This window comes from Oryctolagus cuniculus, chromosome 14, assembly GCF_051225735.1.
Source record: "Oryctolagus cuniculus isolate XC-2025 breed Fujian yellow rabbit chromosome 14, ASM5122573v1, whole genome shotgun sequence".
NCBI classification, from domain to species: Eukaryota; Metazoa; Chordata; class Mammalia; order Lagomorpha; family Leporidae; genus Oryctolagus; species Oryctolagus cuniculus.
This window is the reverse complement of record NC_142880.1, coordinates 15,824,571-15,841,784: the sequence shown is the minus strand read 5'-3', so window position 1 is coordinate 15,841,784 and position 17,214 is coordinate 15,824,571. Positions and strand designations below refer to the sequence as shown.

General features: G+C 40.7%; 1 long non-coding RNA gene and 1 other non-coding gene across 2 annotated transcripts in view; both read left to right on the top strand.

Annotated features, from left to right (window-relative positions):
• LOC103349547 (uncharacterized) overlaps positions 1 to 17,214 on the top strand; it is a 556,187-nt gene that overhangs the window by 246,393 nt on the left and 292,580 nt on the right. The gene's annotated exons all lie outside the window — the stretch shown is intronic.
• Positions 222 to 326, top strand: LOC127492923 (U6 spliceosomal RNA). The gene has a single exon (XR_007922739.1). It is a non-coding gene; the product is annotated as a U6 spliceosomal RNA (small nuclear RNA).

Here is a 17,214-nt window from a genome sequence, read left to right as displayed (position 1 = left end):
CTGGGAAGGCAGACTGAGACAAGTACCATAACACGTTTATGCTCTGCCAACTCCAATAATGGAATAAAACTTTTATTTCAACAAATCATTTCTCTTATGAATAGGCATCAAGAGAACTTGAAAATTTTTAGTTTGAGATTTGAGGCTGTGTTTTTCTCTCCTAAAATAGACCCTTATTCTTAAGTGGTTTTAGTTATTAGCTATTGTTTATGAACACAAATTTTGCTTCAGCAGCACATTATATTAACATTGATACAATATAGGGGAGATTAGCCTGGCTCCCATGCAAGAATGATATGTGAATTCATGACATTTCATATTTTTGTTAAAATGACAGCAAAATACATTGGGGGGGGGGGGCTGGGTTTGATTTCTGGCTTCAGCTCCTGATTCAAGCTTCCAGCCAATGTAGACTGTGGGAGGCAGCAGTGATGGCTCAAGTAATTGAGTCCTTGGCATGTATGTAGGAGACCTGGACTGAGCTCCTGGCTCCTGGTTTTGGTCTGTCCCAGCCTTAGCAATTGCAGACATTTGTTTCTCTTTCTTGAATTAAAAAATAGTAAAAAAGAAACAAAATATGATTATTCATCTTTTAATACCCATCAACAATTGTAATTTATCTGTTTTTTAGTTTGGCTCAATAAAATATTAGAGGGCTGGTGTTGTGACACAGTGGATTAAACCACCACTTACAATGTCTGCATCCCATATTGTGTTGATTTGAATCCTGACTGTCTGCTTCTGATCCAGCTTCCTGTTAATGTGCCCGAGAAGGCAGTGAGAGATGGCCCAACTTCTTGGCGCCTACCATGGATGTGGGAGACCCAGATGGAGGTCCTGGCTCCTGGCTTTGGCCTGGTCCAGCCCTGGAAGTTGTGGCTATCTGAAGAGTGAGCCAGAGGAAGGATGATCTCTGACTCTGTCTCTTTCTCTCTCTCTGATGCTTTACCTTTTAAATAAATAGTAAATAAATATTTAAACAAAATTTTATTTGTTTGTAGTTCTTGGATTTGCAAAATAGCTCTTATCACAATTCCCAGAACCTTGGTTTCTCCTTTGTTCTGCATGACCTGTGAGTTGCCCTCAGTGATTTTTCTGATACACAGACTTTGTCTGTTCAGAGTTCTCTGCTTAAAACCCTCCATAGTTCTTCACTGTCAAGAATTAAGCCAATTCTGAGGGTGATCTATGCTTGCTGCTTTCCATTTTTCCAACTCCTGGTACTGCATGCTCGACACACATTCAATTACCCAGCATCCTGCTCTGGCCATGCTGCTTCAGTCCTCTGCTCAGGCAGCCCAGCTGCCTCCTCTTCTGCAAACATTCCTCTTTCACTGCAGTTGAATGTGATTCCTCTCTTCTGGAGATGTGTACTCCGTCCTTCCCTCTTCATAGCAGGAATCACACCGTAGCGTGAAGGCTTGTTTACATAACTCATTCCTGCACTAGGCAGAAAGAACAAGGCTTTTCTCATTTTGTGTATGCAGCAGCCCTTAGCAGTGGGTACTTGGGGCATCAGGGTTTATCTGTAAGTGTCACTGCAATTTCAGCCAACAAAATTCTAGTAGCTTTTTTTTTTCTTAAAATTGTTTATTTCTTTGAAAAGCACACACACACACACACACACACACACATATACACAGAGCTTCCACTCATTGGTCCACTTTCCAAATGCCCAACAATTGTTACAACTGAGCCAGGCCAAATCCATGGGCTGGGAACTCGATCCAGGTCTGCCACATGGGAAATGTAACCAATTATGTGAGCCACCCTTGCTGTCTCTTGGTCGCAGGAGGCTGGAGACAGCAGCCAGAGCTGGGTATTGGATCCAGGTATTTATGTATGGGATGCATGTATCTTAACTGGATTTCTAACCACTAAGTCAAATGCCTAACCCAAAATGTGTTAGTTTTTTTATTGGAAATTTTAAAAACTGTGTTTAAAAAGTCATAATTAATTTTATATGAATTCAAGTAGCCATTTTTATCCCTTTGTGGGGTCTCTTGCCCTCCCATTTCCCTCAATCCAATCAGGAAGTTACTGTAAATCTTGGCTGGGAACTCTGGGTTCATAGCATCCTTTGGAATATGAGGATATAAAAATTCCTTTCAGGTTAACGTAACCTGCTCAAGAGGAAAGCTTAAACTTAGTGTGTGGATAACATTATCCTCTGTCCACAGCAAATTTGCTGGTAGTTTGATCATGGTGAAAATCATGGAACAAAGCTGCTTTCCTCTCATGAAATACAGATTTTGATCTGGAAGGGGTCCATCTCCCCTGCTTACACAGTATTGAATTTTCATCAGCCAGGCTCCTTGAGTCAACCATGAGCACAGTGATTGTTGAGAAAATTAATACTTAAGACACCAGCCTACAGGTAGGCATTGTGGCACAGGCGATAAACCACAGCCTGGGACTCCCACATCCCATATCAGAGTGCTTAGATTTGAGTCCAGCCTCTGCCTTCAATCCAGTATCCTGCTATATAGACTCCTGGGAACCAGCAGCCAGTGGATCAAGTACTTGGGTCCCTGCCACCTACATGGGACACTCCATTATAGAGTTCCTGGCTCCTGGCTTCAGTCTGGACCTGTCAAGGCTGTTACAGACCTCTAGGGATTGGACCAGGGGATGGAAGATGAATCTTTCTCTCTCTCTCTCTCTCCCTCTCTCTCCCTCTCCCACTTCCTCTCCCTCTCTCTCTTTTGCTCTGCCTTTGAAATAAATGAAAAGAAGTAAACAAACAAACAAAAAAAAAGCCAGCCCAGAGGGAGGACACGGTCCCCTGGCCATTTGTCTGCACATAGATAGGTTTTATTTTACATGTGTCAATTTTAAAACTGTGAATTAAATGTCAACATTTAAAAATTAACATATTTTACAAATAAAAGAACCTAGATTTCCCTCTGTTCTGAGAAGTGAATTGATGATATGGAGATGTTAAGTCTATATTTTTCCATAAGGCAACCATTGGCTGGAGCTGAACACTGAATACAACACATAGATTGTTCTGTTTACCACACCCCAACCCAGCTTTCCCCATCATTTATTTATTTTCATCACCTGGACATTGTTAGTATTTTGTTCTGAGTAACCTGACTCTTGTTAAACATTAAAACAGTGGTCCTTCTGCATTAGAGCTCTTGTCCCATGAGGTCGTGACCATTATTCCATTGTTAGTCAACATTCTACATAATTTTCTTATATTTTTGAGTTATTTGTAGCAGAAGATTTTTCAAATGCCATCAGAATCATTGTAAATATCTCTCCTGTTGTGTGTTATCCTTACTCATTTTTATCTCTAAACTTAAGGTGAGGTCTTCTGGGAATCAATTTCAAACAATTTTACTATCAGCATCTTAAGGATCAGATTTAATAAGGTAAACCAAGTCACTCGAAAGAATTCAGATAACTCCAATTATCTCTACCACATTATCTACAAAAATGTAGTATTTGTTTTTTGACACCTTGTACCATGTCAGTGCATTTCTCCTGTGCTGTGGTGTGTTGTGCCAGTGTAGAGGGGAGATGCTTAGCGGAATGTGGCAGGAGCTCAGGGTTGCACTGGCGTGTACTTTCAAGCCTACACTCCTGTTGGAAATGGACACCTGCCATTAATTCAGATCTTGGGAATTTAAAATGAAACTCGTGAACAAAACCAGCACTGCCCTTAAACTGGTAGATTCGTGATCTGATTGTCTAATCCGAAGGTGGATTATCGTACGTAGGTATTATCATCTTTAAAGATCTCAGAGCCCATATCATCCATGGATAAAGTGGTCATTTTCTGTTTTCTAAATTTTCTTCATTAGAAGTCAACCTAAGCAGCAAACATTTAAGAAAAAGCATTTCCTTTTTTAGACTTTAATGATTTAGTCATTTAAATTACTTAAACTTCAAAGTGACTAATTTGACCCAAAGGACATATTATGGTAAAGATAATCTTTTGTTTTAAACAATAAAGATTATTATATTTTCTCTTTTAAATAATAACAGTTTGAAACAAAAGTAAAATATGCTTATTATTAGAAACTAAGTAAACATACAAGAATCATAAAGGTTATTGATAGACATCCCACCAAAAGAGAACCAGTACTAACATTTTAGAGTGTTTCCTCCCAATCAGTTTCTACAGATTCATATTTGTCGGTCTTCACTTATCTATATCCACATCCACATCTTTATATATGCATATAAACAATCATTTTATTAAACCTCATAAATCATGTGGATCTGGGATTTTGGTAAAACTTAGTGGGCATTTCTTCCTCTCACATGACATTGTGGAAGTCACTTGCTGACATTCAGATGGACTGGTCAGGAGGGTCTCGGGTGCTTTTCCTCATGTGTCTGCTGTGGTGATGGGGACAGGTGTACAGGACTTCGCTCAAATGGAGCAGTTGGGCAGATGAATTCGTCTTTGTTTCTATGGGCCTCTTTTTGGGCTGTCACAGCATGGGCCCAGTTTTAAGAGCAGATGTTCCAGATTTACATATATTTTAAAAATACGGTTGTCATCCAACTGTATCCCGAGTTTTGAGCCCTGTATTTGAAATTTATGATCATCTTGCATATATTATCCTATAATAAGAAAACTTCTTCACCAATTGTTTTTAACAGTTGCATACTTTACTTAGCCACTGACCTATTGTCACACAATCTAGCAGTGTTATAATTATATTAAGAGTATGAGGTAAAAATTTTAGTACATATATATTTGACTGAATTTTCTATCAGTTCCTTAATATGTAGTACAATTAGTAAAATTTAGCTAAGGATGTGACAAATTCTAAGACCTATAATATAGATATATATATTGTTAAATTGCCTTCCAGAAATGTGATACTTATTCATACTTCTGCCATTTATGTTGGGTGCTTGTTTTACTATGCATTCATCAATACTTACATTTGCCTAACTTAGAAATATCTTATTGATGTTATTTATATTTATATGATTGCAAATAAACCTGAAATTTTTGGTTTATTATTATTCCTCACTACTTCCTTTCACATATTTGTCCATTCTTACCAAGATACTATTTTAAAAATAAGTTTATCAGAACTCTTTATATCTATACTATTTATATATATACACATATATATATGTAAAGACATAAGTTGAAAAAAAATTCCTAAACACTTTTGAGCAAAATTTAAACTGACATGATTCTTATAGTTACGAATGTCATGGATTTCAACTAGATTTTAATTGAAATACTTTTGTTAATTTTTATTGTCACAGTTTTACTTACTATTACTATTTAATCTGAACTAAACAAAGACAATAAAAAGGAAGTGATTATTCAATTTTTAAATTAGCTATTAAAACATATAAAATATACCCTGGAATCAGTATTACATTTGATTACTTTGGCTCTCTTAAAATAACAAAAAAACATTTTTAAAATATTCTTCAACTTACAGAAGTTTTATTAACTGTGTATTGCATTTATCATTTCTGAGCTATATTTCTTTAAAATAGTAACAGTCTGAGTATTATTTTGCATGGTTGTCATGATAGTTTTTTTACAGAGAAGAATGACAATATATTTAACTGAGAAATAGTTTTGTTGTCTAATTTAAAAAGCCGTTTGAGTTGTTTGAAGAGTCTTCTTTCTTGGTTCTGAGACATATGCAATGCGGGTTATAAAAGTGGTGAAAAGTGAGATGGGTGATAGAGCAGTGCAGTTACATAATAGATGTGTATGCTGAATGTAAAGGGCCGTGAGACTAACTGTGGAAATTCACTGCACAATTTCAGTCGCAATATCACAAATTGCCTGGGGGGAGGGGAGAAGCAAAAAGAATGCAGAAAAGCTCAACAAAGATGTATATTTTTGGCTCCAAAATGAAAGTATTTCATCATGATATCCTGCCAAGATTTGTCCTCAATAAATTCAAAGTCCTTCTCTTTACTTTCCAAAATTCTGTAAAGTGCATTGCTATTGATTCTGAAACATATCTTTTCTCAAATAATTCTTACTCAGAGCCACTTTGTTTGATGTCTGCTAACTTGCCTATTAGTCATTTTCTCATATCCTTCCTTTTCTGTCCTTGGTTTGTCATACAAGTGTTCCTCTAAACTAACTTTACCACTTACGTTAGCCTTTGGTGGTTATGATTGCAAATCTAGTGAGCATATTAATAAAGGCTACACATCTTTTCCCTTTTATTTCTCCTTTCTTTCTTCCCACTATCCTGCTTTCTTTCTTTCCTTTTTTGGTGATCCTAAAATGCTTGTGGGTAAGTTATACTACTAGCTACTTAATGAGATGCTATATTAAACTAGTCACCCTCCCACCAAACCAACAAAGGCAACATGCTAATTTTTGTATTAAGACACAGTGCACCGGCACACAATTGCATGATGCCATTTCATCCCTTTTTTCTTGAGACCTGCTTAACAGCTCCCTTTATTGCTGATGGGTTTCTAATAATGCGGTCCATGTGGCTTTGTAACAACAGCAGAATGTTAATTTATTCCCCAGTGTTACCTAGAGGCCCTGACGTGGGTCCAGGACTGGTGACGCCCTAATTTAAATACTGAGTGGGACCAGGCTGGTCAGGTGGCTCAGAGCTAGCACAATAGGCTGTGAGGGGAAGCCCTGCTCCCTGATCAGGGCAGATCAGGAGGATTCCAAGTGTAATTGGTCTCCAGGGAGTGTGTAAGTCACTCTTGTACACCCCCTTCAGAACTCCTTAATGCCTTGCCAGCTGGAAGGGAAAGTGCCTCCTTGCATTGCCCACAAAGGAAGCTGGGGTTGAGTGAAGAGCTGGAGTTATTAAAACAGAGGAAAGAGACAGCAGCACAAATGAAGAGGTGGGTAATAATATTGTACATCTGAAAGCCTGAAGAGTGTGTCATAAACAAATGGGCTACATTGGTCAGTAGACAATTATATCCTGTTACCTCATTTAAAATGCTGACTAATTACAGAGAGCCAGAGGAAATTAGCACAGGAACCTCATTCTTTGCCAAGTCTCCATCAACATGCTCTGAAGGAAAAACATGAACTCAATCTTCCGTTGCTTTAAGGAACCCGTAGTTCCTGCAGTTTAAACATTTACATAAAGTCCTCCAAAGTATAACAATCACAGGATATTCAAATCTCAGAAATTAAACTATAAATGAAACAAACAAATAAACAAAGCCCAGAAACACCTAAGGCTCTCACCTTTTTTGGATCTGGGCAAAAATCAGTTAAAAATTTTTCTTTACCCTAGTATTAATGTTTAATCTCCACGATGCCTATTCTACTTGCTTTATGTCAAATAATAATTTGCTGAAGTGTAAAATTGTCTTCTGGGGCAGGTATTTCTCTTGGGTTGCATTTGTTTTGTTTTGAGATTTAAATGAATTCTTGAAGTTCTTATTCTAAGAGGTGCTGGCAAATAGTAGAGCTGCATCTTTTTTTTTTTTTTTTTGGTAACTTTTTTTCTGAAAACTGAATGTTGGAAAATAGAATCTTTTTCCCCTATTGATGTACAGCTTAAAGATGTGTCAACACTAAAAAAAAAAAAATCAGTTCCCCAAATAACTTAAAGACATTTAAATAGGCATACACCTAAAAGGGATCCTTAATAAATGCACCAAGCCCTTTGTTATAATGCTTTAAAATATGTATGAGGGTGAAGTGGTGGAGAGAGTCAGTCTCTGAAGCCTGCAGTGTGACCTTGGGCAGTGAGGTGGGTTTTCCGTTCTGAGCTTGGGCTTGCTGAGATTTGATGGTGGTAATCACTGCTCTGCAAAAGAACACATCAGCATTCTGCAGTACCTGAACATTGGGCTTCATGATTGCATCCTGGTCTCAACCACAGAGTAGCCAGTGCTTTTTCAATATGGCATTCTCAAGCAAGATTTCCTTTGGAGGAAGGGCCCTATTGCATAATTCTGCTGGTTTAAAAATTTTTTGAAAAGTGCTGAATGATGTTCCATTGTCTAGATGGACCCTAGTTTATCCATTCACCCAGTGAAGAACATCTTGGTTGTTTCCAAGTTTTGACAACTATGAGTAAGCTGCTATACATATCCCTGTGCATAGTTTTTTTAGTGGATAGGTTTTTGTGTGGATATAAGTTTTCCACTTTTTGGGTAAATACCAGCAAGTGCAATTTGCTGGATCATATGGTAAGAATATGTTTAGTTTTATGAGAAACCTTCAAACTGTCTTCCCAAGTGGCTGTACTGAAGTGTACCAAAGTGTTTGTGTACACGCAGACAATGGAGTGTTATTCAGCATGCAAAAGAAATGAGCTATCAAATCACAGAAAGAATGGAAGAAACTTATATGCATATTACTAACTGAAAGAAGCCAATTTGGAAAGGCTGCATATTGTACAGTTCTAACTATAGGACATTTGGAAAAGGCAAAACTACAGTGCCAATAGATAGGTCAGTGGTTTCCAAGGGTTGGGGGAAGGGAGAGGTGAATGGGCAAGGCAAAGAAGATTCTTGGTGCCATCAGACTACTTTGTCTGATACTGTAATGGTCAATACTTGTCATTATACATGTGTCCAAACCTGTAGAGCATTCAACAGCAAGAGAGGACCCCGATGATGGCCTTTGGGTGATGATGTGTCAATACAGGCCCATCAGTTGCATAAGGCTGCAGAGGAGATTGGTAACGGAGGGTTGTATATGTGTGTGATGGCAGGGGCATATGGGATATCTCTCCACCCAATGTTGCTGTGCACCTAAAATTCCTCTACAAATAAAGTCTTATTTATTTATTTACTTTCGTACAAACAACTGGACTAGATTATCTTGTAGGACCCAGTCACCACCAGTAGCCTATGATCCTAAGCAGGACACCATGATGGAAAGCCCACTGAGATATGGTGGAGTACCTGAAGCTGAAAGGCTTGATCATACTTGGAGATAAAACTTAACTTTTACTCCCGTTATCTCTCCTTCCACCCCTACCCCCCACCAAAAACAAAAAAAGACTTCTCAGGAAATTAATTTCAGTTCACCCTATAGATGGTGGTGACCGAGATATCTTTCATTTGCTGTTGTAACGGGGCTGTTTCTTGCTGTCAGGACAGGAGGATGATCTTTTAAATACTACCTTCTTTCAGTTGCAAGTTTCTTCCTGTTCCATTCTGGCAAAGTCAGACCACCACATATTCGTTTGCTATCACCATAACCACATATAGAGGAAAAAAGCAAGAGAGCCAGAACCAAATTATGAAAACTAAAAAGTACCGCGAGATTAACATTTTTGAAAATGTTGCAATGTCTTCAGCAAGTCCCTTGTAACTTTTCACCTACTTAACTAGTTCTAGTTTTGAGCAGAATCCGCTGGCATAAGAGGCCATTGCTCAGCTGAGAGTAGCAAGCTCGGTGACTAAGTATTCCAGTTTCCTGAGCGTCCTTCGCAGAATGTGCTGTAAGAAAAGTTCCCATCAGGGGAGAGTGTGAAGCCTGCAGTGGGAAGGAGTCAGGGAGGGAGGAGAGGAGAGGTGACTGTAGGAATTGAGACACCATGGTCCAGACTCAGCTCTCTGGCTTTAGTCCCTGGTGGCAGTGGGAAGGGTGTGGACGGAAACCGAAGGCTTAGCAAAGGACGCTATGTGTTTGAGGGGACTTCAAAAAGTTCTTGGAAACATTGAAAGCTAACTTTATTTTTGTGCAACATTTTTTGAAATACATCCACAGTTTCTTCTTATAATTTCCACGAACTTTCTGAAGACCCCTTATGTTCGGTATGGAGAATTCTGGGACAGAACATTCTCACAGTTAATTCTCACAACAGAAGTGGCTGCAGCAGAGCCGGAATGACGGAACAACTTGATCAGGCAGACACAAGCCTGAGACATGGTCTCAGATCTCCCGGGGTCTGTGGCACAGAGCTGAGGCTGATGGCTGGCCAGCTACTGGCACAGTCACTGATGGTGACTCGCAGTGTAGCCCTGTCCACAATGAAGATCAGACAAGAGCCATGTTCAGAGCTCAGGCGATCATTGCTCTAGGAAAGCCAAGTGCTGACTTTGGCGGTGGAAGCCTAGCAGAGCTTGGCAGAGAGCTCTCCTGGGCCAAGAGGAGGGACACCTGATTTCTTCAGCTCAAATCAACAGTGGGATCCTTGAGGAAGGAGATAGATGCTCAGAGATGAGCAGGACTGGGCTTCGTCACTTCACATGGGCTACACGAGAGCCCTAGATACTCAGACACCATACAGAGCGTGAGAAGGAAGTCGTGGTTGCCAGGCCTGCTGCAGCTCTAGCACTGCTGGTCTGCAACCTGAGAAACCCCTTAGCACTAGGGTCCAGGACAGTCGGTCACCCTACTATCAATGTCAGAAAGACAAGATTCACAGAGAAATTCTTCAATTTATAGCAGAATTGTAAACACTAGAACTGCCTGACCACACAGTGGAAAGATGATAATCCCATCCAGAAACTAAATGCAATAGTCAGCCTGGTGCTTGCCCATCAGAAAGGTACCATGAGGGGTGGGTTTTTGATGCAGTGCTTAAGCTGCTGCTTGGGACACCCACGTTTTTTATCAGAGTCCCAAGGTTGAGTCTCATCTCTGCTTCCAATTCCAGCTTCCTACTAATGTGCACCCCGAGAGAGAGCAGGAGTTGGCTGCGGTTGCTGGGACCCTGCTACCTCAGATTGGCTTTCTGGCTCCTGGTTCTTGGCCCAGCCCTGGCTATTGAAGGCATTTGAGGAGTGAACTAAGAGATGCAAGATCTCTCTCTGTCATTCTCTCTTTCTCTCTGCCTCTCAAATAGGATTAATTAATTTTAAAAGGTAACATGAGTAGCGCTGAATGTGAGTTAAATGGAAGTTACTTTGTTTCAGTGTTGTAAAAATGTCTTTTAGATCTAGGTTATTGTCATTTCTGGGCAATAGAAAATAGAAGTCATTCTTCTCATTTTCAAGTAGATTTCACTCTTTTTTTTTAGCCCAGATTAAAGAGGTCTATGTTTTCGGGTTAATAGTTTTGAATCACAAATCTAGTTTTTTGAAAGGCAGAAGGAAATATTGTACCTCTGTACCGACGTTTCTGCATCTTCTATCTTGTAGTTCATCAAGGTGATATGGTGTGGTGGGCAAGCAAGGTGTATCTGCCTCAGACTCCCTCGGCCCCAAATTCTACCTCTGGGCCTTCACTGTGAAGACTGTATGTGCTTTTACTTAAACTTATAGCAGGGACTGGCATTGTGACATAATGGGGTAAGCTGCCACCTGCACTCCTGGCATCCCATAAGGGTGTCAGTTTGAGTCCTGGCTGCTTCTGATTCAGCTCCCTGCTAATGCACCTTGGAAAGCAGCAGAAAATGGCCCAAGTGCTTGGGCCTCTGCAGCCAGCGAGGAGACCTTGAAGAAGCTCCTGGACCATGGCTGTGGCCTGGCCCAGCCCTGGCCATTGTTGCAATTTGAGGAGTGAACCAGTGGATGGAGGATTTTCTCTCTCTCTCTCTCTCGCTCTCTCGCTCTCTCGCTCTCTAACTCGGCTTTTCAAATAAATAAAATAAATCTTGAAAAAAGCCAGTGACTTGGTTTTCCCATTTATGACCTGGGGATGATGTCCATAAAAGTGATATTATTCACTGTATGGTTTTTTTTTTCTTTTGGAGGAGGGAGGGTCAGGATGAAATGAAAGAATGCCAAGAGTTCTTTCAGTGTATCTGACACGTAGAAAACATCCAATAAATGTTCTCATTCTTTCAGATGAATCTATGACTCCTCTGCTAGGTTGTAAGCTGTTTGGTCACAGAGATACTGTATAGGTTTACCCACTTTTATATCAGATTCCCAATCTGGGAATCTGAAAATCTAGCTCCTGATTATTTCTGGACTCAGAAACTTTTCCATTGTGTTCTTCTTAAAATCTTTAAAATTAGAGGGTTGGATTAGCTGAGGTCTGAGGTCACGTCCAGCTGTAGACTTCCATGATCCCAGCAGAGAACAAATCAAGACAGCCTACAATTAAGTGCTAAATGGTGTACTGAACAGCAGAACACATTTAAGAAATGCTGCTCTCTCCTAAGATGACCCTTCAAGTGATAATGTTCCCCATTCCTTTTGAAGCCCTGCCTGCCTTGTGCAGAGCCATCTTGATTTGGATGAAAAAAGAATCCTCTGGGGTAGAAGATTGCCCAGGTGCTGAGAGCTCTGACAGCAGAAGCACAGGTGACAATGCTGCACCCAGTGAGACAATGAGGGAGTCAGTGTGGCTCCTGCCTAGAAGGTTCGGGAGCTGAAGAAGGCTGGCAAATTGCTCCATAATGACGCCATCCTTGCAACAGGCCAGAAGCAGCTAGTCGCTTTGTGTCTACACCTTGGCACTGCTGAACATCGCACCAGCTCTCAAATTGCCTGTTTCCTTCTTCCTTCCCTTTCTCCTTTTCCCCTATGTAAGACAAAGCGCTCTGGTCCTGTTGCTGAGAGAGCATGCGGTGCATTGCCAAGCTCTAAGTCTGATGCACTCCAACTCTAATTTGCTAAACGTAGGCGGGGGTCATTTTATTTCCCCTGAGTTCCTCTGTTGAAGTGTCTCACAGAAGCCCTTCCCAGGCTCAGAATGTACTGTCCTGCTTCTGGTAGCACAAGAATACTGGACTCTCCCAAGTGCCACTGCTAAGATCAGGCAAGTCTGGGCAGAAAGATGAATCTTCTAGTCCTGAAATCTGAGAGGCATGGGCTCTGTTTGCTTTGCTCCCTGACTGTTGCGGCACTATCTTCTCTCTTACAAACCAGAATCTTTTTAGAGTAAAGTGGGTACATGGAAGTATGGACTTTGTTCTAGTAGACATCCCCTTTGTTTTGTGAATTCTGGTGAGATTCGTTTTGGTGGGTGATGTTGAGGCAGAGCTGCTTCTGGTAAGGAGGGTGCACTGGGACCTCTATGTATAGCTATGAGTAAGGGCGCATTGGTAGTATGTTGCTGTGGTATTAGACAGCCTTCTTGGTGCAAGTAGGGAGGGCAGGGAGCAAGGCTAATGTTAGATGGCATGTACTCTCTGCATGATTTCACCTATCTGAGCACCAGTGACAAATAGGACTTGGATTAGGCCAATGGCAGGGTTCCCACAGTGCTTTGCAGTGGTGTCTTCCTGACTCTCCATCTTGCTCTCTGGCCCTCAGGAGCCTGAGGGTGGGAAGTGACATGCTCTGTACCTACTCACTGACCAGAGGATCTTGCCTGAGGATGTGGCCATTCCTAAGGCTAGTGCTCACCCTGTCCTCCTCAACTTCCCCTCTTTCCTAATTCAAAATCCTTTTGGGCATACCTCTGTCCCTTTGCCTTGAGACTATGGGTGAGGGGACTTTACAAAATTTGTGGAAAATGGAATTAAAAGATGTTTATATTGATAAAAAAGAACATTGAAATTCATGCATGCAAGGGGTTTTCAAAAAGTTTATGAAAAATGTTTATTAAGAAAAAACTGTGAATGGATGTTAAAAGTTTTTTGCACCAAAATAAACTCGTCTCTTAATTCCATTTTTCACATCTTTTTGAATTCCCCTCTGAATGCACATGGAGATCATTCTCCCTGGCCTTCTTCATGCTCCTTCTAATCTTGTGTGTTAGTTATGATACTAACTATTTCTCAGATGTGTGGGCGAGTGGGCACATATGAGTTATATATGGCTAGACCCAATAGACATGAGGGGACCTCAAACAGTTCATGGAAATACAGAACTAAAAGATGAGGTTTTTGTGCAAATCAGTTTTAAAATCTGTAATAAATTCAACAGAATACACTTTTTTGTATTATAAAAATTGAATAAAAATTCTTTTCACTAAAATAAAGTCAAACTTTTAATTCAATTTTTTCCATGAACTGTCTGAAGTTTCCTTATATATATACTGAATGCAAAAAAGAACAAAGTCCTTCTAATTTGTATGTTAGTGTGTGTATATGTGTGTGTGTGTGTATGTGTGTATGTGAAAGAGAGAGAGAGAGAGAAGAGAGAGAGAGATACTGGGGAAATCTGTTTACAGCAGAGGTTCTCAAACTTTTTTGGTTCACAGTGTTCTTAGTATCTTTATAATTTTTCTCACAGCATTCCCAGGCCAAAAGAAACATGTAACAGTTCCATTCAGTGGTTGAGTCCAGATAATTTAATAATTCTTTATGTTCTAATAACTTAGTGGTCATTTAAAAATACACACCAAACTGAAAAAATTTCATTTCTTATCCAACACCGCATGCCTGTGGGATCTGATTTTGTACTGGGCAACCATATAACTTCTCAGACTTTGGAACCGGATTAGACATTGCTAGCCTGTGCTCCTGTTCTTCATTCTACATTGATTTTCATGTGGTATTTGCTCATAGCAGCTGCTGAAAATCCAGTTTTATGAAGATGTGGTATCATTGAAAGAAATCCAGCAGAATCTAATACTGAAACTGTAAACAGTCTCAAGCTGGTAGTTTGTGGGATATCTGACAGATATTCAATAACTCTGTATTCCCATCCAAAATTTGAAAATATCCTACAGTGAATTTATTGTGGCATCCCGGGGCGCCTTGAAGTGAAGTTTGGGAACTGCATGGTTGTTTTCATGTTCATACAAACCGTGTAGAAAAATAGGTTATGATGACAAAAATGGTCTCATATTGTGAATTACTTTCAATTATGGCTAATTTTCATGTAATAACGGTTGTCGTCACATGTATCTTGGGTTAACTTTGCTAAGTTGAGTTTGATTGAACACTAACTCCTTACTTTCAAAAGCTGTGACTCTCAGCACGCCCTGTTATACTTGTTGAACTGGATTCTGTACCTTACATCCCCTCGGTTTCACATTCACATTTCGCAGCCCATGGAGCACGGTTGTTTGCTTACAACTTTAAAAAGGGATGTGTGTGGGCGTGACGGGGTACCACTGGTCATGCTCATACTCCCAGCATGAGAAGGCTCCAGCATCTGCAACGTATCACAGCAATAGTGTCAACCTACAAATTATCCGTTGGAACCAGAGGAATTTACTTAAAAGGCTCCCAGTGAAATCCTATGACAAATAGGTACAATCTACCATCAGCCTTCTACTAAATGCTTTATTCTTGGCATTTATAAATGTTCATTACTGTTGTGCATTCTTGAGTACATTTGGGTTTTAGAAGATAATTTATAATCCTTATCATCCCTTCTTCAGAATCCAGCTCACCACGGCTCTGTCTTAGCTGAAATGTGAGCTCTCAGAGGGTTAAGTGAGTTTCACCCACACAAAAAGTCAACATCAAGTATGCCTTTAAATGTGGACTCCTTGACAAACACATCTCTCCATTTGCAAGGCCATGAATTTAAAGCATCCGGTAATAACAGGCCTGCTCTCCTTCTCCGAGCTGGAGGCTCCTGTGAAATGGTATCCTGCCAAAGCACCACTGCAATAAAGCTCACGTCCTAATGCTGGTGTCAACGTGCCAGCGAACCAAGACTGGCAGCGGGTTAATTTGGGAGAGCTCCCTGCCTCAGCCTCCCCCACTCTCTCCTGCTGATCAACTCACCACGGAAGCTGTTCATGTCAGCTGCCCCTTGAGTAGAGGGGTTGGGGATGGGAAGGACTGGTGATGTGCCTTTTCCTTTCACCCAGTACCCAGCTTTACAGAGTCACTGAGCTGCCCTGGAGAGCCCTGGGAGCTCAGAGCCCCTGATCGTTGAATGGCTTCACAAGCAGATCCTTGAGAAGTACACAGGCTCTTCAAAAAGTCTACGGAAAATGCCTGCCAAGAAAGAGATATTCATGGATTTCAATTTTTTGGACCCAAATAAACATCTTTAATTTTCATTTCTCTTCACACTTTTTGAAATGATTGTGCACTCCATGAGCTGAAGGTGGTAGTACTTATGAAACATAATGTTTTGACAGTATGTAGCACATTTACAAACATTCTTTAATAAATCAAGTACTTAACTACCTGTGTGTAGCTAATCGACGTTTTGCCTGCTTTTTAAAATTATTTCTTTCCCTGTATTAAGAATGATCAATTAAATGGAGGGAAGTAAACAGCAGCATGGCTAGGGACAATCAGATGCAGGTGCCCAAAAAAAAAGCAATCTGCGAACCACAAATGCCTACTTTTTGGTAAACCAAGACTTGGTTGCTCTCAGTGGCCACACCAAAAGTTACAAGTGCACTGGTTTTAGTTCTCTGAATGCATCATGCACCTGTGGGGATAAACAGTCCTAGTTTCAAAGGTGTGAGGTGCCAGTGGGACAACACGCAGAAAGCCCTTAGCACATACCAAGCATAAATAATAACTTTTTGTCCCCGCCCCCATTCTTCTTACTGATTTCAGTGGCAACCTGAAATAGGTGTACTATGATGAAAAGTTGTATAAATGTGAATGTTTAATCTGCAGATTATAGCATGAAAAGTCAAATAATTAAATAAAGAAATGCTACCTCACTTGAAGAGATTACAGCAAAACAAATATGGTCCTTGGAGGTCCTGACTCCTTATCTGTAAGAACCACTTCCCTAAGGCCGGGAGTCTGGCTGGGCAGGTTGTGAACCACCTCCAATGTGGTGAGGCTCATTACTGTCCCTCGCAGAAAGGAACCTCATAGAATGTGCAGATTCCACTCTCTGCATCTTACTGGAGGACACCTGGCTATTCTTGCTGTGAACACAGAGTACCTGGTACCCCAAGGTGATGCCTTAATCCTCCCCAGTAAACATGGAAGATGGGTGAGGGCTCACACCAGGGTAGTAAGTGGCTTCAACAAGTTATCAATGTTAACATTTTACATGAGCAGTAACAGGAGAGGGAGCCAAGATTCACAACCTCTGGGAGGGAGGGGAGATGACAGCAGGCGCGTGTTGTTAGCAGGGTCCCATCTGAGTGACAGAAAGGTTTAGATGTGTGTGTTAATCCAAGAGTTTCAAAGGTGGAGAAGCAAAGTAGTGATAGTGTATGTCAGAGACAGAGAGTGATGGAGAGAGAAAAGAGAGACAGAGGGAGAGGATAGAGAGACAGAAAGGAGAGAAGAGAGGGGAGAGAGATCTTCGCCTCATTTTAAAGATCCAGCTCACTTTTTTTCCTTCTTCCCTTGTTGTCTTGCACACCGAGAATCCCCTGCTCAGGACGCCTTTCTGAAACCGAGCTTCTGTACCACACGCCCGTGGTAGGTGCGATTTTCCCTTCTTTGAATGCAGTTGCTTTGTAGTGAGTGGCCAAGGCGTTATTCTAATCTCACAGAGGCCAGCTTTTCCTGATTATCTTTTTAACCCCATTTTTTTTTTTTC